The 21,239-nt window shown below is 40.2% G+C and overlaps 1 pseudogene; it reads left to right on the forward strand.

The window, feature by feature from the left end:
• The window catches only part of LOC137003241 (zinc finger protein 721-like), a 78,961-nt pseudogene that overhangs the window by 2,893 nt on the left and 54,829 nt on the right, over nt 1-21,239 (forward strand).

Genomic DNA, 21,239 nt, shown 5'->3' on the forward strand with positions numbered 1-21,239 from the left:
ACATGTTATCAGTATGTTTTTGGAATATTTCCTGTTTATAGTTAAAGCTCAGGGCAACTCCAACCTTGAAGAAGCTGTAAATCCTGTGTATGTGTGCAGGTTCTGTATTGGTGAAGGACTGTTAGTCTACTTGGGACCTGTCGACGCCTTTTCCTGACATAAAAGTTCACAATGTGCCTAAATCCAGGTTGCTTCTGTCTATTAGTCCATGTGCTGAAAATTACTATGTTTGTCTGTTTTTCTTAACCAATCAGAGTCAATTAATTTGAAAGTATTAACATAGCTAGACTTCGAAATGTGTATAATTGAAAATGAAACTATTCTTCAGTAAAGTTTTCTTCAGTTGATTACACTTCTGACTCTGGGTCTTCATTTATCATATCTGGTCTTTAACTGTAATTTCCCCTACAGAATGATATAGTGTTTTAGTTGTTAGCAGCCTACTTTTGATTTCTGAGAGAAACATTTTTCAATGCAGAAAAAAAGAATTTCAATTTACTAACTATTTTATTTACAAACGTGCTGTGCTAATTTCATTCATAGAAGCAATTTACAAACTCACTTTTAAGTTTCACTCTTGATATCCAGTATCATATATACATTTTACAGTTTGTTCTAGTCAGTTTGATGTTCATTCACACCATGAGGCTTCATGAAGTCAGAACAATTACTATGAACTTTAAACACAATTTTTACAAAATAAAATGATTACTGCCTCCATCTCACCACAGCTTTACACAACCAGCAGAAAGAGAGCAGCTGGAATAAAGAGAGGAGGCGTGTAATTCTTGTTGTTATTTTGTGTGATTATGTTGATTTTTACAGTTTTGTTATTGTGAACAGAATTTGCTGTGTTTTTGTTAATTTACCATTGACGTGTGGTGGCAAATAAGTATCAACACATAAGAGACAAACACGTCCAATTGTCTTTCAAAAGTTGTATTTGTTGCAAGAAAGGTCATTCATACAGAGACAAAAGTTGCTGCAGAGTGTGTGACCAGGAAGGGAAGGATTCCTATCACTTTTATATCCACACCTGTCCTTCAGGGTTACAGCTCTTAACAGCTGCATCTTTATCACACATGGCCACAGTCAAAAACACATTTCCGTACAATATCTTGTTCTTTAGACTCCAAACCATATTTTGTTCTTTCCACTACTTCACTACAAACATTACACAATGTCCCATAGCATATAAAAGCATGAGAAATTAAGAAAATGAGTTTTTCTTTCACAAACGTCCTTACTAGTGCCTTCACTTCCATAGATATTATTTTACACTGTGTACTTTGATCTTAACACCTTTAACCGTATTATTTATTATTCTTACGTTAGGTAAAATAAGTTGAGTCTAGCCTAAATTATAAGCATTAATTTGACCTCCAGTAAACTCAACCAAGTTGTCTGCATGATTTCCTTTTAAGTTTCTAAGAGTAAACCACAGTAGGATTCACTGTTGTTTCATCTGGTTAACAGGAAGTCCCCACATCCACTGAAGCGTTAAATGCATTATATATGAATCAGTATGAATTATATATAGGATATGAAGCGTTATATATGAATCAGTAGTGCTCCTAAACAGCTTTATACCCGGAAACAGCATTCCTTTTACAGCAACACTTAACAAGAAGATTGGCTTACAGTTTAATAGGAAGTGACAAATCCAACGTACAATTACTTTGTAACCCTAATATCTAAATGTTGATCATGATTACAAATATTACATTTAAAAGTAGCTATCTTTGGGACAACAGATAAAAACTGAACATTAAAGAAAAATCTAAAAAGAAATCTATGCATTGGCAATGTTTCCTTTTACTATCATTTTACCATTGTTGTCTCCAATAAATGTGACTTATTAAATTTCTGTTCTCATAAAATGTTAAAGCAGGATTTCAGTTGAAATGTAATATTTGATGATCGCTAACATATTTTCTCCTTACACAGAATCCGATTGACCAACGCAGCTGCCAACAAGAAGCTCCTTCCACCAATGAGAAACCTGAAACAAACCTTGGACACGCCCATTACTCCGAGATGCAGCGCCCCGTTTATGTTCAGTTTCAGTCAGCGTCGATCTTCTGAGGTGAGGAGAGCAGTTCACGGTATTTCATCAAACATCAAACACACTTTATACAGTTTGATTGAGCGATTTTGTGTGTTCGTTTAAGTTGTTGTTTCTTTGTTTGGGGTGAGAACTTTTACTGAATGTCAAAAGTCAAAGTTTGAGATCTGTGAGGGGAATTGATGTGAATAGTGTTACTGTTACCATTTCATTTATATCTTTTGATTTCTAAATTTTTATCTTTCTATCTCTTTGTCAGCTTATTTATTTTACATTATTAAACTGGAACAGAGACTGCTAAATACATCGAGCCTGTAATGATCCAGGTGAGACATTTTAAAACTATAAATGTTCATATAGTTTGACTCTGGAAACATTAAATGTTGCTTTGTGGTGCTCTTTTTTCTCTCTTTCTAAAGTTTTTATGATCATCGTAAGTTTCTGTACAAAACTAACAAGTTAATGATCGCATTACCTTATTTAGATTATATAATCTAAAACTATATTCAGATTAATTTGTATATATGTTGTTGTAGAGTAGTTATTTATCTATCTTGTTAGTGTAGTGTTTCTCTATTATTGTTGTTTTAATGTCATATTGTGATAAATTACTGTTTTATTTTTTCAATAATTCATCTGTATAGTTTTGGCCATCATTCAGACAGCCTTGCCTTGTAATATAGTGTATAAAAACAAGCACATAAAAAGGTATTATATTTTATTCAGCAAGCCTGTAAACACTTCGATCATAGATGGAGAAGACTATTTACAACTTGGGTAAAGTTGGTTTTATATTCGCACATTCGGACATCCATATTCAATAGCCTTGTTAATCACACTACATTGGACATTCAGTGGACATTCACAAGTAAATATGCCATTAAAACAATACTTGCCTATTTTGATCGACTGTGGAAAATGTTGTAAGTTGACTATGGAGTCAAATTAATGCCTTAAAGTTTTGCAAAACACAAAAAAGAATTGAGCAATAAAAAAATAAGTTTTGCAAACAAAAATAAGAAATTGGAAAATAAAATAAAGTAGTGCAAAAATAAAAATATAATCAATTACAAAAATCAATGACAGCTGTAATCCTATTTTATCTTTGCCACATTTTTCATGCTCAAACCCACTAAATCATTTGCAACGCTCATTTTATTCTGCGTTTCAGTCAAGCGTGCGCTCACGATACCGGTTTTTCTTTGCGCTGCACTTTTCTGTGCGGATCTCTTTATGGCACTGGTTTGACGTGGGGGTGGAGTCAAGAAACGGGGGCACGCCTCCGTGAAATGCATTGGAGGGGAACGTAATCAGCGACAGGTGAAATAATTCTTTGACTTGGTTAAAAATAATGAATGGTTTGTTTTTGTTGGTTTGTTTAGCATATGTTGTCACCGATTACGACCCCCTCCAATGCATTTCTTATAGTAATATGACAGTTTCGCGCTCTGTCTCACTGCCTGTATCCACTTTTGTGTCCTTAAACATTAGTTTTTTGGGGTCGACAGCTTATAAAAACTTATTTCTGTTTTTTTTTTAGCTTGTTAGCTGTGCACCTTGTCACACAGCAGCTTTTAGGCATTGTTCTGTTTATTGTAATGAGTCAGAAAAGACAAGAAGGCAGCCTCACGCAATACAAAGTCAATGGAGACGGTTGGATTGTTTTCCCCCGGTGGGCGTGGTTTTCAGATTATAATAAATGCGCTCTGTCTCTATGCTTGATCTGTTCTGTGCCGATCTGCGTCTCCTGCCGATGACGTGTTTCGTTGGGGTGTGCAGAGTCTTGATCCAAGGGGGCATGATGGTCTATGAGGACATTGGCATATCTCAAAAAACATGACCGCCATCAGTCAATGATGTTGAGCACCTATTAGACAAGGTTAACGGAGGCCGATCTGAACAAAACTCTGTGGGCATGTTCGACTCATGGTCCTAGAGGTCTGTAAGAATTTTGAAAGAAATCGGCCACTAGTTGGCGCTAACAAGATTTACACTTTTGTAATCATGTGGTGTTTCATACATACAGACAATATGCATATCATTTGATAGATCTCCTCATGCTGAACAACTTTGCCTCAAGAACCAATGATGTCAATCAAATCGTTCATTAAATATTCATGATTATGTGAAAAACCTACTTTTGCAAACTAGTCCTAGGTTTTTCACCTGATCTGAACAAAACCAATGCAGGACAATTCTCTGGACTCTCTAGATCAATAATTATCGAAAAAAAGTTGAACTTTTGCATTTGGGTGGCTGTAACAGGGTCATTTAGAAAAGGGGCGTGGCAAAATACACTAAAATGCCTATAAATCCCAAATGAAAACTCAGAACTTCACGAAAATAAGTGAGCATATGCCACATATGGTTCTAAATAAGCATGACAAATTTTGTGGAGATTGAGCTTCAGGTATAGAAGTTATAACCGTCAACACAAAATATTCCTATGTTTATAAATGAAATCTCAACTAATCCAGATGGCTCATTCGAACCGTCTAGATGAAGTCTGTCCACACTATGAATTTCAGGCATTTTCATTTAATTTTCGCCGAGATATTAGCCAAAAACCAGCAGGCGCGATTTAAAATGTCATTTTTGCTTTTAACTCAGGAACTGAAGGTCCCCGTGAGCTCAAACTCAGATGACAAGGTCTCCCTCCGGGCCCTTGAGCGGCCACATCCGTCGCGGGCCTTGGGCCCCCTGCAGATCGCTAGTTTGCGGGACCCCCGATTTTTAAAGTCCCTGTAAAGTCATTTTAAAGTATGTGTTCTGAGTTTGTCACACCGCAGAAAAATGTGTTATTAACCACCCAGCCAAATTTGAATGATTAAAAAAATCTAAATTAAAGTAAATGAAATAAGTTATCAAAATCTCGAAAAAATAGGCAGCGCTCTCTGCCCTCAAATGCTGGGGGCGTGTCCTCTGTCAGCGCTGAAACCGCGCCCACGTCTCAACTGACTTGAGTATAATGAGTCAAACATACTGATGCATATAAAAATAATTATTTAGAGGGTTGCAAATTTTAGTACAGTTACTGTGGACTACTACTAATTATAACATAAGCAAACTCTGCAACTTACACTTGATGGGCATGTACTGCCGACTGTTGTCGAGTCGACAAATGACGGTGCCGCGGGACGGGAGAGACTCTGTCCGGCCCCATATATCATCGGTTATCGGTGGGACGAGGTCTGTTCAGCCCCATTCACCAAAAAAACATCGGATTATCTGTGATTCCCAGCTGTCTGATGAAAGTTTCTAAAACTATCCGGTGTAGAACGATCACTTTAGAATGCTTCATATCGTCGTTTTAGGAAATGTAAATAAGGACACCGAACATATTGTATATTATAACAACCATGTAATATGCATTTGCATTACGAAGGCATTACTAGCTAAAGGTGTGTTCACACTTGTCATGTTTGGTTCAATTAAAACGAACCCTGGTGCGATTGGCCGGTTAGTGTGGTTCATTTGAACATATGTGAATGCTGCCATCTGAACCCTGGTGCGTACCAAACAAACTCCGGTGCGGTTCGAATGATATATGAACGCAACACGGACCAAAGACATGAAAATGAACCAAAAACAGGAAGATGAGACCCTAAAATGGACAGAATCCTCAAGCATGTCGGTTTTTCTCGTCATAGATGCAAGTTTGCCCATGACAGGCATCAGACACGCGTCTCCACGCAGCAGATCGTTTGTTTGTGTGACAGATGGATTCTCGCCACTGTTTTGACTACTTTGCACATTTTATATACTCTTCAAGAGTTTCCAGCTGGCCAAAATACCATCACATTCAGGCTACGCCCCGCTACACACACACACAATGAGCGCATTTACCTCAGAAAACAGCATTGTTTTGGATGTTCGGTAAGATCCGTCTCAAATTTGGCAATACGTCATAAAATCCGACCAATCACGTTGTGAATGTATCCCTATGCCTGAAGGTTCGGTATCTTTTGGTTCTGTGATAAAATTGCTAATCTGAACGCTAATCGGACCAGGACTAAATGTTTTTTTTTTTCTTCTTTGGTCCGGACCAAATGAACCAAACGAACCGAACTACAAGTGTGAACGCACTATAAATGTGCAAAGGGCTGTATAACTGTAATGACACTCGAGATTGAGCGAGTGAACCGCTGTAGAGGCGGCGCCACACTCTGTGCATCATCGACAGTTATATAGTGTTAGGGGAGGGGCTATGCTCGGGGGACGATGTGCGTCATCAAACCCCCGTTATAGCTCCGCCCAAAAAATCCTGAGCAAAGACTTGGTGAAAAACTGTTTAACGCTCTAACTTTACAATTAAGCATTACACAATTCACTTTGTAATGTGTTTCAGCAATACATTTATAACATTTAGAAAGTGTTTAGAAAGTATTCTCATAATTGACTTTACAGGGACTTTAAATTATTTTGATGCACTAAAAATGAAATAATTATATTTTTACTTTGATTTCAGACCTGATGGAAGAGAGCGAGGAGAGTGAAGAGCTGAGTGAAATGGAGCAGAAACATCATGACAAAGGTTTTTCTCCAGGTTTGAGTCGCTCAAAGACTAAAAAGACATTTTTAAAGAAAAGAAGAGCCGAGAAATCTACAACCTGCACTCAGTGTGGAAAGAGTTTCTCAAACAAACAAAATCTTGAGCGCCACATGATGATCCACACCGGAGAGAGACCGTTCACATGTGATCAATGCGGATGGAAATTCTTAACCAAACAAACGTTTGAGATTCATGTAAGAGTTCATACTGGAGAGAGGCCGTTCACATGTGATCAATGCGGGAAGAGCTTTATGGATTCATCAAAACATAAAAGACACATGAAAATCCACACTGGAGAGAAGCCGTACGCATGTGATCAATGTGGGAAGAGTTTCACAGAATCAGATAAACTTAAGAGACACATGAAAATCCACACTGGAGAGAAGCCGTACGCATGTGATCAATGTGGGAAGAGTTTCACAGATTCAGGAAACCTTAAGATTCACATGAGAATCCACACTGGAGAAAAGCCTTTCATGTGTGAACAGTGTGAAAATAGATTCTCAACCAAATATAGTCTTGAGCTTCACTTGAGAATCCACACTGGAGAGAGACCGTTCACATGTGATCAGTGTGGGAAGAGTTTCAAAGATAAATCAAGTCTTGAGATTCACATGAGAGTTCACACTGGAGAGAAGCCATACATGTGTGTTCAGTGTGAAAAGAGATTCACTCACAGAAAATATCTTAATGATCACATGAGGATCCACACCGGAGAGAAGCCATACATGTGTTTTCAGTGTGAAAAGAGATTCACTCACAGAAAATATCTTAATGATCACATGAGGATCCACACCGGAGAGAAGCCATTCACATGTGATCAGTGTGGCAAAACATTTCTTAGGTCACCAGATCTGAAGAAACACCTGACAGTTCATACGAAGGAGAAGCCACATTCATGTTCTGTGTGTGGAAAGAGTTTTTCACTGCTTTCATATTTACATGCACATCAGAAAATACACACTGGTGTGAAAGAGTACATGTGCTTTCAGTGTGAGAAGACTTTTATTTCAGCAAAACATTTAAAACGTCACCAGAGAATTCACACTGGAGAAAAACCTTACAAGTGTTCACACTGTGACAAGAGATTCAGTGTGTCAGCATCTCTGAAAACACATGAGAGTATTCATACTGGAGAAAAACCTTACAAGTGTTCACACTGTGACAAGAGATTCAATAAGTCATCATCTCAGAAAAGACATGAGAGGATCCACAGCAGAGAGAAGCCGCACACGTGTCATCAGTGTGGAAAGAGTTTCACAATTAAACGCTCTCTAAATCGACACATGAAGATCCATACAGTGGAGAAACCACTTAGTTTCCTAACAGCCATGATGAGTGACAAGGACATTTTGTTGGTTGATTGTAGTGCTTTATTGTAGTGTTGATTGTAGTGCTTTATATCATGTTTTATGTTGAAAATGTCTTCAAGAGAATCATAGAGATTGTGATCTTTTATATCTCCGTAATAATGTTAAAACTACACCAATGAATGCCCATTAGATGGTTGTGCTGACTGGCCAACAACCTAAAGGTTTAATTAAAGCTGCTGTCCACAGTTTTTCCTCTTTGTCGCCATCTCGGTTTGAAACATGCAATTGCAGTCATATGCGGAACAGTTATCTGTACGTGCGTTGTGCCTCGGCACAGTCGTCAGCGCGGATGAATCTAATGTTTGCTGTCAATCACCGCACCGGTGTGGATACTGCACTTCAGAATCACAGACTCTACCTCTTGAAAGTATGACCAATATAAGAATTTTCACTGGAAAATATCATCTGAACAAGTAAGTAACATGTCTGCCACTTTTGTTTTGACCAACTGAGGAAAAAAGCATTAGGCCTACAATAAATCACACTGCCAATGATGATTAAATCTAACGATCCCTTAGCTCGGATCATGCCAAACCCTGCAAATTATTATTACTGTTATATTGTTCTCAAATTGTTAATGTTAACAACATCAGCACTGCGTGACTATGTATTTAGTGTGTATTAGCGTTACCTGTAGATTGCAATGTCTGTAGCCACTCCACAGTCCGAAGTCTTTTGCTTTTTGACTACGGGTTAATCTCCAGTTGTCACTGATGATTGTCATTTGGACCTTTCTGGATTACAATCCGCCATCAAAATGATAAGTTTAATTATTTCAGCTGCTGTGAGAAAAGGCTATAAACGTGCCTCTACCGGCAGCTTCCTCACATGATTTAACTGAGCCTCTCGACGGGACTCCTTTCTGTTTACGGACGTGACGCACAGAGGAACTGCTGCATACTTGAATTTCCAGCCGAAATCCGCCAGTTCGCTCTGATTATAAAACATTATTACAAGCTAACTTGTGAATCGAGACAAGATAATGAGATAGTTTTGAACACTGGCTGGTTATGTACTTGTTCAAAAGTTGATTTTGGATCATTTTTAACCAAAAAAAGTTGCGGACTGCAGCTTTAATCTATCTGTAAATATCTTGATATTGATTAACTTGCTTATTTTCTTGTTAAAGAAACAGCTGCCCAGTAATTGCAGTATAACTAATATATTTTGGGTTAATTTAAATTTATAATTTCTTTTTTTTTTTGTCACAAAAACCTAAATTTGTGTGAATATGTTATTAATTACTTCATTTTATATTCAAAAATGTTCATCCACAAGCAAAACTGGCATAAATCTCCTTTGTTTTCTACTTTTTCTTGTTGAATTAGCTCTAGTTTTATCCCTCAGGCTTATAAATAAAAAATATAAAAATACTTTTATGCATTATGATTTATTCAAAATATATAACCTTGTCATCATGCTTTATGTCTGTGTATATAATATCAAACTGTGATGTATACAAACACGTTTTTTTTTGTTTTGTTTTGTTTTTTCACGCTTTTTGTCATAGTACAACCATGGTATTTTCCCTGATCTTGTATGTAATTATAGGTCCTGCTAAAAAATAAAGATGTGAATGACAGGCGCACTAACACCTCACAGCACGAGTAACCCTATCTAGTGCAGTTTTTCTCAGTATTAGCAATATCTGAAGCCAAAGAAGATGTCAGACAGCTGCTCGAGGATCTCGCCTTTGGAGAAGAATGGACAAAAATGTAAGTAAAAATACTTAAAATTAAGATTACCATGGTGACCTGAGCCACCAAGCATGGCCCCGCCCCTAACGCTATATAAAGCTGCATTCACGTCACCTCATATTTACCGGAATCTTGAAATGACAACACGTGACGTTATATTCGGACCTGTTCACGTCCTTTTGGTTCTTTGGACTGGGAATTATGCATTTCCATGGCATCACTATCAACGCCTAAATGAATCTACAGCGGTCAGGTGGTACATCTGGGAATTATCCGGAATTAACGTTGAAGATATCACCAACGTCTTTTTGACTAGTCGTAATTACATTTTGGATAGTTGGAATTGTCATTCGAGATATCTGTAACGTAATTGTGACTAGTCGAAACGACAGATAATCTGTAATGCAGTTTTGACTAGGCAAAACTGAATTACAGATATCTGCAATGAGGTCATTGAAAACGACATTCAACTCGTCACACATCTTAAATGACAGTTGCAGATATCTGTAATTCAGTTTTGCCTAGGCAGAATGTAGGTTAAAGATATCTCAAACGTCATTATGACTAGTGATGGCATGGTGCCAATCAGTGCTACTTACGAGTTAACAGGTGCGATTTGAATGATTAGAACAACAACATGCTCTGCTCAGGTCTAAAAGTGCTGGCCTAATTTGCATAAAGATATCTGCAACGTCATTTTGCCTAGTCAAAACTCTAATTCAAGATATCGGCAATTACATTTTGACTAGGCGGAATGAAATTTACAGATATCACAAATTTCAGTTATCTCTAATCAAAATTAATTTCAAGATATCTATAACTTGATAATATCTACAATTAAATTATGACTATCCCTAACTCCAGTTTGAGATATCTACAACGCCATTTTGACTATTCATAATTCCAGTTACAGATATCTACAACGTCATTTCGCCTAGTCAAAACTTAATTTGAGATATCTGAAAAGGAACATGTAGATATCTTGAATTGAGTTGAATTAAAGATATCTTGAACAGGAGTTGTGACTAGTCAGAATCAAATTTTAGATATCTCAAACTGGAATTACAGATATCATGTCATTTGTCCTAGAATGTCTTTGTGGATATCTGAAATGACAATTATGGATAGGAAGAATGTAGTTGCGGACATCCGAAATGTTCTTTTTGACGAGGCAAAACTGAAATACAGATATCCGCAACACATATCCAGTCTAACTGTTAAATGTTAAAATGGCTTGCCATATGGCCCCACCCCTAACACTAAATAACTGTCAATGACGCAATAGAGCCACCGAGCATGCCCCTCACCTAACACTACATAACTGTCGATGATGCACTGGAGCCAAAGAGCATGGTCCAACCCCTAAAGCTATATAACTATCATTGACACACTAGCGCCATCGAGCATGGCACTGCCCCTAACGTTATATAACTGTCTGACGCACTAGAGCCACAGAGCATGGCCCTCCCCTAACACTACATAACTGTCAATGATGCACTAGCACCACTGAGCATGGCCCCGCCCCTAATGCTATATAACTGATGATGACGCACTGGAGCCACAGAGCATGGCCCCGTCCCTAACACTATATAACGGTCTGACGCACTAGAGCCACCGAGCATGGCCCCGCCCCTAACGCTACATAACTGTTGATGACACACTAGAGCCACCGAGCATGGCCCCGCCCCTAACGCTATATAACTGTTGATGACACACTAGAGCCACCGAGCATGGCCCCGCCCCTAACGCTACATAACTGTTGATGACACACTAGAGCCACCGAGCATGGCCCCGCCCCTAACGCTATATAACTGTTGATGACACACTAGACCCACCGAGCATGGCCCCGCCCCTAACGCTATATAACTGTTGATGACACACTAGAGCCACAGAGCATGGCCCCGTCCCTAACACTATATAACGGTCTGACGCACTAGAGCCACCGAGCATGGCCCCGCCCCTAACGCTACATAACTGTTGATGACACACTAGAGCCACCGAGCATGGCCCCGCCCCTAACGCTATATAACTGTTGATGACACACTAGACCCACCGAGCATGGCCCCGCCCCTAACGCTATATAACTGTTGATGACACACTAGACCCACCGAGCATGGCCCCGCCCCTAACGCTATATAACTGTTGATGACACACTGGAGCCACAGAGCATGGCCCCGCCCCTAACGCTATATAACTGTCAATGATGCACTAGAGCCACAGAGCATGGCCCCGTCCCTAATGCTATATAATTGTTGATGACGCACTAGAGCCACAGAGCATGGCCCCGCCCCTAACGTTATATAACTGTCGATGACGCACTAGAGCCACCGAGCATGGCCCCGCCCCTAACGCTATATAACTGTCTGACGCACTAGAGCCACAGAGCATGGCCCCGCCCCTAACGCTATATAACTGTCGATGACGCACTAGAGCCACCGAGCATGGCCCCGCCCTTAACACTATATAACTGACGCACTAGAGCCACCGAGCATGGTGCCGCCACTAACGCTATATAACTGTCGATGACGCACTAGAGCCACAGAGCATGGCCCCGCCCTCAACACTATATAACTGACGCACTAGAGCCACCGAGCATGGCCCCGCCCTTAACACTATATAAGTGACGCACTAGAGCCACCGAGCATGGTGCCGCCACTAACGCTATATAACTGTCGATGACGCACTAGAGCCACCGAGCATGGCCCCGCCCTCAACACTATATAACTGACGCACTAGAGCCACCGAGCATGGTGCCGCCACTAACGCTATATAACTGTCGATGACGCACTAGAGCCACCGAGCATGGCCCCGCCCTTAACACTATATAAGTGACGCACTAGAGCCACCGAGCATGGTGCCGCCACTAACGCTATATAACTGTCGATGACGCACTAGAGCCACCGAGCATGGCCCCGCCCTCAACACTATATAACTGACGCACTAGAGCCACCGAGCATGGTGCCGCCACTAACGCTATATAACTGTCGATGACGCACTAGAGCCACAGAGCATGGCCCAGCCCCTAACGCTATATAACTGTCGATGACGCACTAGAGCCACCGAGCATGGTGCCGTCCCTAACACTATATAACTGTTGATGACGCACTAGAGCCACCAAGCATGGTGCCGCCACTAACGCTATATAACTGTCGATGACGCACTAGAGCCACCGAGCATGGCCCCGCCCTTAACACTATATAACTGACGCACTAGAGCCACCGAGCATGGTGCCGCCACTAACGCTATATAACTGTCGATGACGCACTAGAGCCACAGAGCATGGCCCAGCCCCTAACGCTATATAACTGTCGATGACGCACTAGAGCCACCGAGCATGGTGCCGCCACTAACGCTATATAACTGTCGATGACGCACTAGAGCCACCGAGCATGGCCCCGCCCTTAACACTATATAACTGATGCACTAGAGCCACCGAGCATGGTGCCGGCACTAACGCTATATAACTGTCGATGACGCACTAGAGCCACAGAGCATGGCCTCGCCCCTAACGCTATATAACTGTCGATGATGCACTGGAGCCACAGAGCACGGCCTCGCCCCTAACGCTATTTAACTGTCGATGATGCACTGGAGCCACAGAGCATGGCCCCGCCCCTAACGCTATTTAACTGTCGATGATGCACTGGAGCCACAGAGCATGGCCTCGCCCCTAACGCTATTTAACTGTCGATGATGCACTAGAGCCACAGAGCATGGCCCCGCCCCTAATGCTATATAATTGTTGATGACTGGAGCCACAGAGCATGGCCCCGCCCCTAACGCTATATAACTGTCAATGACGCACTGGAGCCACAGAGCATGGCCTCGCCCCTAACGCTATATAACTGTCAATGACGCACTGGAGCCACAGAGCATGGCCTCGCCCCTAACGCTATTTAACTGTCGATGATGCACTAGAGCCACAGAGCATGGCCCCGCCCCTAATGCTATATAATTGTTGATGACTGGAGCCACAGAGCATGGCCCCGCCCCTAACGCTATATAACTGTCGAATGCGCACTGGAGCCACCGAGCACGGTGCCGCCCCTAACGCTATATAATCGTCGATGACGAACTAGAGACACCGAACATGGCCCTCCCCTAACGCTATATAACTGTCGATGATGCACTAGAGCCACCGAGTATGGCCCCGCCCCTAACGCTATATAACTGTCGATGATGCACTAGAGCCACCGAGCATGGCCCCGCCCCTAACGCTATATAACTGTCGATGACACACTAGAGCCACCGAGCATGGCCCTGCTCCTAACGCTATATAACTGTCGATGACACACTAGAGCCACCGAGCATGGCCCCGCCCCTAACGCTATATAACTGTCGATGACGCACTAGAGCCACAGAGCACGGTGCCGCCCCTAACGCTATATAATTGTCGATGACGAACTAGAGACACCGAACATGGCCCTCCCCTAACGCTATATAACTGTCGATGATGCACTAGAGCCACTGAGCATGGCGCCACCCCTAACGCTGTATAACTGTCGACGGCACACTAGCGCCACCGAGCATGGCCCTGCCCCTAATGCTATATAACTGTCGATGACGCACTAGAGCCACCGAGCATGGTGCCGCCCCTAACGCTATATAACTGTCGATGACACACTAGAGCCACCGAGCATGGCCCCGCCCCTAACGCTATATAACTGTCTATGACGCACTAGCGCCACCGAGCATGGCCCTGCCCCTAACGCTATATAACTGTTGATGACGCACTGGAGCCACCGAGCATGGCCCCGCCCCTAACGCTATATAACTGTCTATGACGCACTGGAGCCACCGAGCATGGTGCGGCCCCTAACGCTATATAACTGTCGATGACGCACTAGAGCCACCGAGCATGGCCCCGCCCCTAACGCTATATAACTGTCGATGATGCACTAGAGCCACCGAGCATGGCCCCGCCCCTAACGCTATATAACTGTCGATGACGCACTAGAGCCACCGAGCATGGCCCCGCCCCTAACGCTATATAACTGTCGATGATGCACTAGAGCCACCGAGCATGGCCCCGCCCCTAACGCTATATAACTGTCGATGATGCACTAGAGCCACCGAGCATGGCCCCGCCCCTAACGCTATATAACTGTCGATGACGCACTAGAGCCACCGAGCATGGCCCCGCCCCTAACGCTATATAACTGTCGATGATGCACTAGAGCCACAGAGCATGGCCCCGCCCCTAATGCTATATAACTGTTGATGACGCTTTTTACCACATTTTTTACATTTGTGGTACTATTTTATGCAAAATGGACACTATTGCTGTTGCCATAATAGTCTTCTTCTTCATCAGTTTTCTCTGAAAACTTGCAAAATCTCTGTCAAAGTACTACAGTTGAAGAAGAATTTAGTTCGCCACTAATATAAAAATATGTTCTATATAGTGGGCAAACTCTGGAGGGCCACTGCCCTGCATAGTTTAGCTCTCCAACCCTGATAAAACTCACCTGCCTGTAGGTTTCTAGTAATCCTGAAGGCATTGATTAGCTGGTTCATGTGTGTTTGATTAGGGTTGCAGCTAAACTCTGCAGGTCAGTGGCCCTCCAGGACTGAGTTTGCCCACCCCTGTTCTATATGAATGCAATCCAGACATGCTATATCTGCCATTTTTGGCAATTTGCAAGTCCTCTTCCAAGGCCTCATGGGATAGTAAAGTGTCTTTGTATGTATGTAACACTTACTTTTCATTACCCGATCAGTTCCTTTCAACTATACGCAAAATAAAATACTGCATAAATGTATGTGTGAGTAACATTTATGAAATTGTATTTTATATTCCATTAAGTTTTTTTACTATGTCTGCTTGAGGAAAAAAATTAAAAATATCCCCATGGACATCCTCATAATCCACTCTTAGATGACCCTATTGTCACACTTCAGTTCCTACCATCTGGCTATTTTTACCCTTTACAGATATATCAACCGTACGGTCATGCATAGTTTTGGAAAGTCATGGCAAACAGGTGTTTCTGTATTTCTCTTATATTTTGCCATATTTCTATTGTTTAGACTCTACCCTACTAACTAAAACATTGTGGTTTGATTCCCTCCTTAACTGATACCATGTTTGACCCTATTATTCGATGACCGTTCAGCAACTTCATTCTTTCGTGTGACCAACTGAAGTGTGCAAACTGATGCGGTCACCTGAAAATTTAAAAGTCCCATCCCTCTATGACAAATACAAATAAAGGGGTGGGACAATAGAGCTGTCGTATATTTTTGTCTCATCTCCTTCATTTGACTGATTTTTTTCACACTCAAAGTAAGGTCTACCGTACGGTTGAGAAATCAGTTAAAGGGTTAAAAACTTTCATCAGAAACAACTGGGATTCACTGATAATCCACTGTTATTGGTTAATGGGGCTTAACCAACTATATCCCGCCTCGGCCTTCATCCTCCCGTCCCACCAACAACCGATGACATGGGGCCAGAAAGAGTCTCTCCTGTCCCGGCCTTCATCCTTCTGTCTTGTGGCGCTGACATCTGTCGACAACAGACAGACAAACTATTATGTGAAAAACAAGAACATGTTATCAGTATGTTTTGGGAATATTTCCTGTTTATAGTTAAAGCTCAGGGCAACTCCAACCTTGAAGAAGCTGTGAATCCTGTGTATGTGTGCAGGTCCTGTATTGGTGACCGTCTACTTGGGACCTGTCGGCACCTTTTCCTGACCTAAAAGGTCACAATGTGCCTAAATCCAGGTTGCTTCTGTCTATCAGTCCATGTGTTGAAAATTACTGTGTTTGTCTATTTTTCTTATAGTTAATTAATCCGAAAGTATTAATGTAGCTAGACTTTGAAAATTAATTGATATTGTGATTCGAAACAAAAGATTCAAAGCAGTGTTCTGAAATTGGCCATCACTTGATTGTTGAAAAGTCATTATTATTTATTTTTTTGTCACACAAAAAGTTTTCTTTTTTGCTTTATAATATTAAGATTGAACTATTGAACCTTTTTTAGCTTTCTGGATCTTGAGAAGTTAAGTGGCATTGCCTATAGAGGCCTCACTGAGCCATCAGATTTCATCAAAAATATTTTAATTTGTATTCTGAAGATGTGTTCTTACTCATGTAGAAATAATAGTAATTAATGACATTATTTTTATATTTTGTGTGAACTAACTCTTTTAAGTCGATTAGGCTAAATAAGCCAACAACACACATGGTCAGGTAAACGCAGTAACTGTTTATTTCTTTTACTGGTCATAAACAGCTTAAGCATAAACCGGTCGGGACAGGTTGTTTTTTTGGCTCTGATACATCCCTCAAAGCACCTGAAGTGAATTACAAGCTTCTTGAAATGTTATTATTTGGACAGCCCGTGTTATCTCTGCAGCTGCACTGTTATTTGCGTTCAGTTTCAGTCAGCGTCGATCTTCTGAGGTGAGGAGAGCAGTTCACGGTATTTCTCATACAGTATTTCACAACCATCAAACACACTTCATACAGTTTGAGCGATTTTGTGTGTCGTTTAAGTTGTTGTTTCTTTGTTTGGGGTGAGAACTTTTACTGAATGTCAAAAGTCAAAGTTTGAGATCTGTGAGAGGAATTGATGTGTTGCTGTTGCCATTTCATTTCTGTCTTTTGATTTCTAAATTTCTATCTTTCTATCTATCTCTTTGGCAGATTAACTTAGTTACTTTACATTATCAAACTGGAACAGGGACTGCTAAATACATCGAGCCTGTAATATTACAGTCAGGTGAGACATTTTAAAACTATATAAATGTTCATATAGTTTGACTCTGGAATCATTAAATGTTGCTTTGTGGTGCTCTTTTTTTCTCCCTTTCTAAAGTTTTTATGATCATCGTCAGTTTCTGTACAAAACTAACTAAAGTTAATGATCGAATTACCTTATTTAGATTATATAATCTAAAACTATATTCAGATTAATTTGGATATATGGTGTTGTATAGTAGTTATTTATCTATCTTGTTAGTGTAGTGTTTCTCTATTATTGTTTTAATGTCGTATTGTGATAAATTACTGTTTTATTTTTTCAATAACTCATCTGTATAGTTTTGGCCATCGTTCGGACGGTACAACAGTCTTGTAGTAATATAGTGGATAAAAACAAGAAGACAATATAAGCACATAAAAAGGTATTATATTTTATTCAGCAAGCCTGTGAACACTTCGATATGGAAAAGACTATTTACAGCTAATAGAGGGAATTTAATAAGGAATAGTAAATAGTCTTTTCCGTCTTTGATCTAATTAGTGTTTACCTGCTTGCTGAATAAAATATAATACCTTTTTATGTGCTTAAAGGCCTTAGATTCTCGAACCCCAGTAAACGTTATTATTATTAATAATATTATTATTAGTATTAAAAATACTTAGCAAATATATTTTTGATTTTGTCAGAGCAGCTCCTCCCACTGTAATCACATCATCAGTGAAGCTCCTCCCACAGCAGTTCTCCAATAAATGCTGGAATATTCCCATCAGATGAACATCAGAGCATCAGGAGGAGCTGAAATCTGCAAAGACTGAGTTTATTAAAGAGGACAGTGAGAACATGAGTGATCCAGAACCCTGCAGAATGAAACACACTGAAGATACTGAAGAACAAAGAGGTTGGTGTTTATTCTTCATTCATTCATGATGCTGAACGACAGTAAAAACTATAAACAGTCAAACTATGAAACAGGTAATGATTTTTCAACAAATGTTCAGTAAAGGGAGGTTTGAGAAACTTTCATCTGTCAAAATCAGTTCAAACTAAATATTATTTTATCTGTTTAATTTTGCATATTTTTATATCTGCTTCACAGTTTTTTGCAACAATGTTAGACATTTTTCAATATAGTTTACAATGTTTTTTTTGTTGTTTTTTAGCAGTAAACAGCAAAGATTGTTTTCATAAATTTTCTGCATGATTTTACTTATGTTCACGGCTGCAGATGTGTTTAGGTATGCACAGTTTTTGTATTGCTCAGAGAGTCAGGATGTAATGAATCCTCCATGAGGGGTAGAAAACACTGGAGGTATAGAAAGATGGTAAACATATTCCTATTATGGTGAAGGATGATAATTGGACAGAGGCTTCAGCCTTGAAGGTTAGAGATATGAAAGTGAGGAGAAGCTTTCATTTCTTTTCTCACACTGCAGTGACTTCAGTGATTCTGTATCGATATGTATAAAGCCGCTCAGAATAATATTTTAGTCTTAAAGAGGAATGGCTTTTACATCTATACAAGTCGTATGTGACATTTGGTTGCAGTTTTCATTCAGGAGAAAAAAATTTCATACATTCATACATATACTACATATTAGGGGTGTGACGAGATCTGACGAGGAGAGACTCGAGATTGAGTTCACGAGTTGAGACAAGATTTTTACACACTATTTTTAAGAAATCCTCAATGGCAAAATACATGACTAGAAAAAATATTCTGCAGGTGTATTTGAAATGTTTTAACTAATTATGTTGTAATGAATGTCATTTCAGTTCTACTTTCTGAGTATGAATTATCATATGCAGTAAAAGACAACAATACTCAAGTACTGTAAAAGGTTTTGTCACTAACTCAACTGACTGACTTCTCTTTATGATTTCAGTCTCTTCAGATTTATGAGCTTCTACAATTTTTGACCTCCTAACTGAACTCCTTTCCACAAACTGATCATAGAAATAAAAACAGTATAAATAAAAATGGTAACACTTTACAATAAGGTCTCATTTATTAACATTAATGTATTAACCAACATCAACTAACAATGAGCAATACATTTGAAACAGTATTTATTAATCTTTATGTTAGTTAATAATAATAGTCATTTAACGAGTTCGTTTGCCCATATAATCTTTAGGATATTAGGTTAGCTAATTTGGCTTGCTGTCCACTGAGGAGGGGCTCGATGAAGCATCTTCAACTCGAGCTCTGATACACCCCCCAGTGAATAAATATAGGATGTGATTACATAGGGCAAGGTACCTGAAATGAAGGTGGAGTTTGGGGAGGTGGAGGGATGCTGAAACAGCTGAGACTGAAGAGAGGTAAGCAGCTGCTTATATACTCTGGCTGTTGATTGGAAGATTAGATGGGCTCGCTCCTCCCTAAATTACGTTTAGGAACTTCACTCATTGTTAGTTCATGATAGTTCACAGTGCATTAACTAATGTTAACAAATCTTACTGTGTGTGCTTAATAAGATTATGGTAAAATCTCATCACATATTAGTCTCGTTACACCCCTGCTACTTATGCACGCATATATGCATGCATACATTTACCGCACAGACATATTATACAGATGCACACACCAAATGCGAAATGTGAGTCTCACTTAGGCTCCTCCCAAGTCTTAACAAAAATCATCACAGTCGACTGTGTACTCCTTCGTAATGTTTTTGTTTGTTTCTTCTATTATTTATGCGATCCAAATCTCCCTAAACTGCCGCGCTCCATATCTCTGAGTTTAAATCCACCCGCACTCCCTGAAAGTGGCTGCCATTTGCTGACAGAAGGCATGGAATTACCATGTATTGCTGAAAAGCCCATATTGTCTACTGTCTGCAGCCATTTGAATTATTACGATACCGCCAACGGTTCAAGAGTTACGGTAACATGAATACAGCTTGGTTGGATGTGTCATTGTTTTAAAGGGTTAAAAGAAATGTACAAACAAATTACAAACAATACAACAAATACTATAGAGATACAAATTAAATAATCTTGTTTTTCAGATACAGTAGGTTTATTTACCATGTTTACATTAATTTAACGTATTTTGTTGTTTTATTAACATTAATAACAAATATAGGCTACGGTCTCTTTAAGACCGAATCTATAATTACTGACACATATCCTGTTTTCACCCAAATGTTTACGTCCATTAAGCCATAACCGACTGTATGAGATACTCCAGTCTGTGTATGCTTTCCTGTAGCTCAGCGGTTAGAGCATGGCACTAGCAATGCCAAGGTCGTGGGTTCTATCCCAGGGATTGCACATACTCAGATACAAATGCATAGTATAATGCAATGTAAGTCGCTTTGGATGAAAGTGTCTGCCAAATGCATAAATGTAAATATGTTATTCAGCGCAATTCCACCTATCCTTCCTACACTAATCAATAATGAATTGTGATTAAAAGCATGCAGTTCACAATGTGTGTGTTGTCATCATTTATTTTGAAGTATTTCCACAGCTCTTGTCACAGTTCCCTTTGTTCCCAGACTCCATTTCCCAAGATCCTTTGTGTTCCCACACCTGCACTCACTTCCTCGTCATCTCCCAATCACTCATCACCTGCACCTGGACTTGATCATCTGCAGTCTCTTTATAATGGACTCACTCCCTGCACTCCTCGTCTGATCTTAGGCTACGTTTACACATGGGCGGCTATTTTCACAAACGGACATTTCAACCTCTCTGGTTTCAAAAATAACATCGTGCACACATGTCAGTTTTCAGAAAAGTGTTCATTTACACGTACCCATGTATATATGACGTCAAGAGTGTAACAAGCAGCTCAAGCCCACGTAAGCCAATCAGAATCCCGAAAAAGAAT

This window comes from Chanodichthys erythropterus, chromosome 3 (genome assembly GCF_024489055.1).
Source record: "Chanodichthys erythropterus isolate Z2021 chromosome 3, ASM2448905v1, whole genome shotgun sequence".
Taxonomy (NCBI): Eukaryota; Metazoa; Chordata; class Actinopteri; order Cypriniformes; family Xenocyprididae; genus Chanodichthys; species Chanodichthys erythropterus.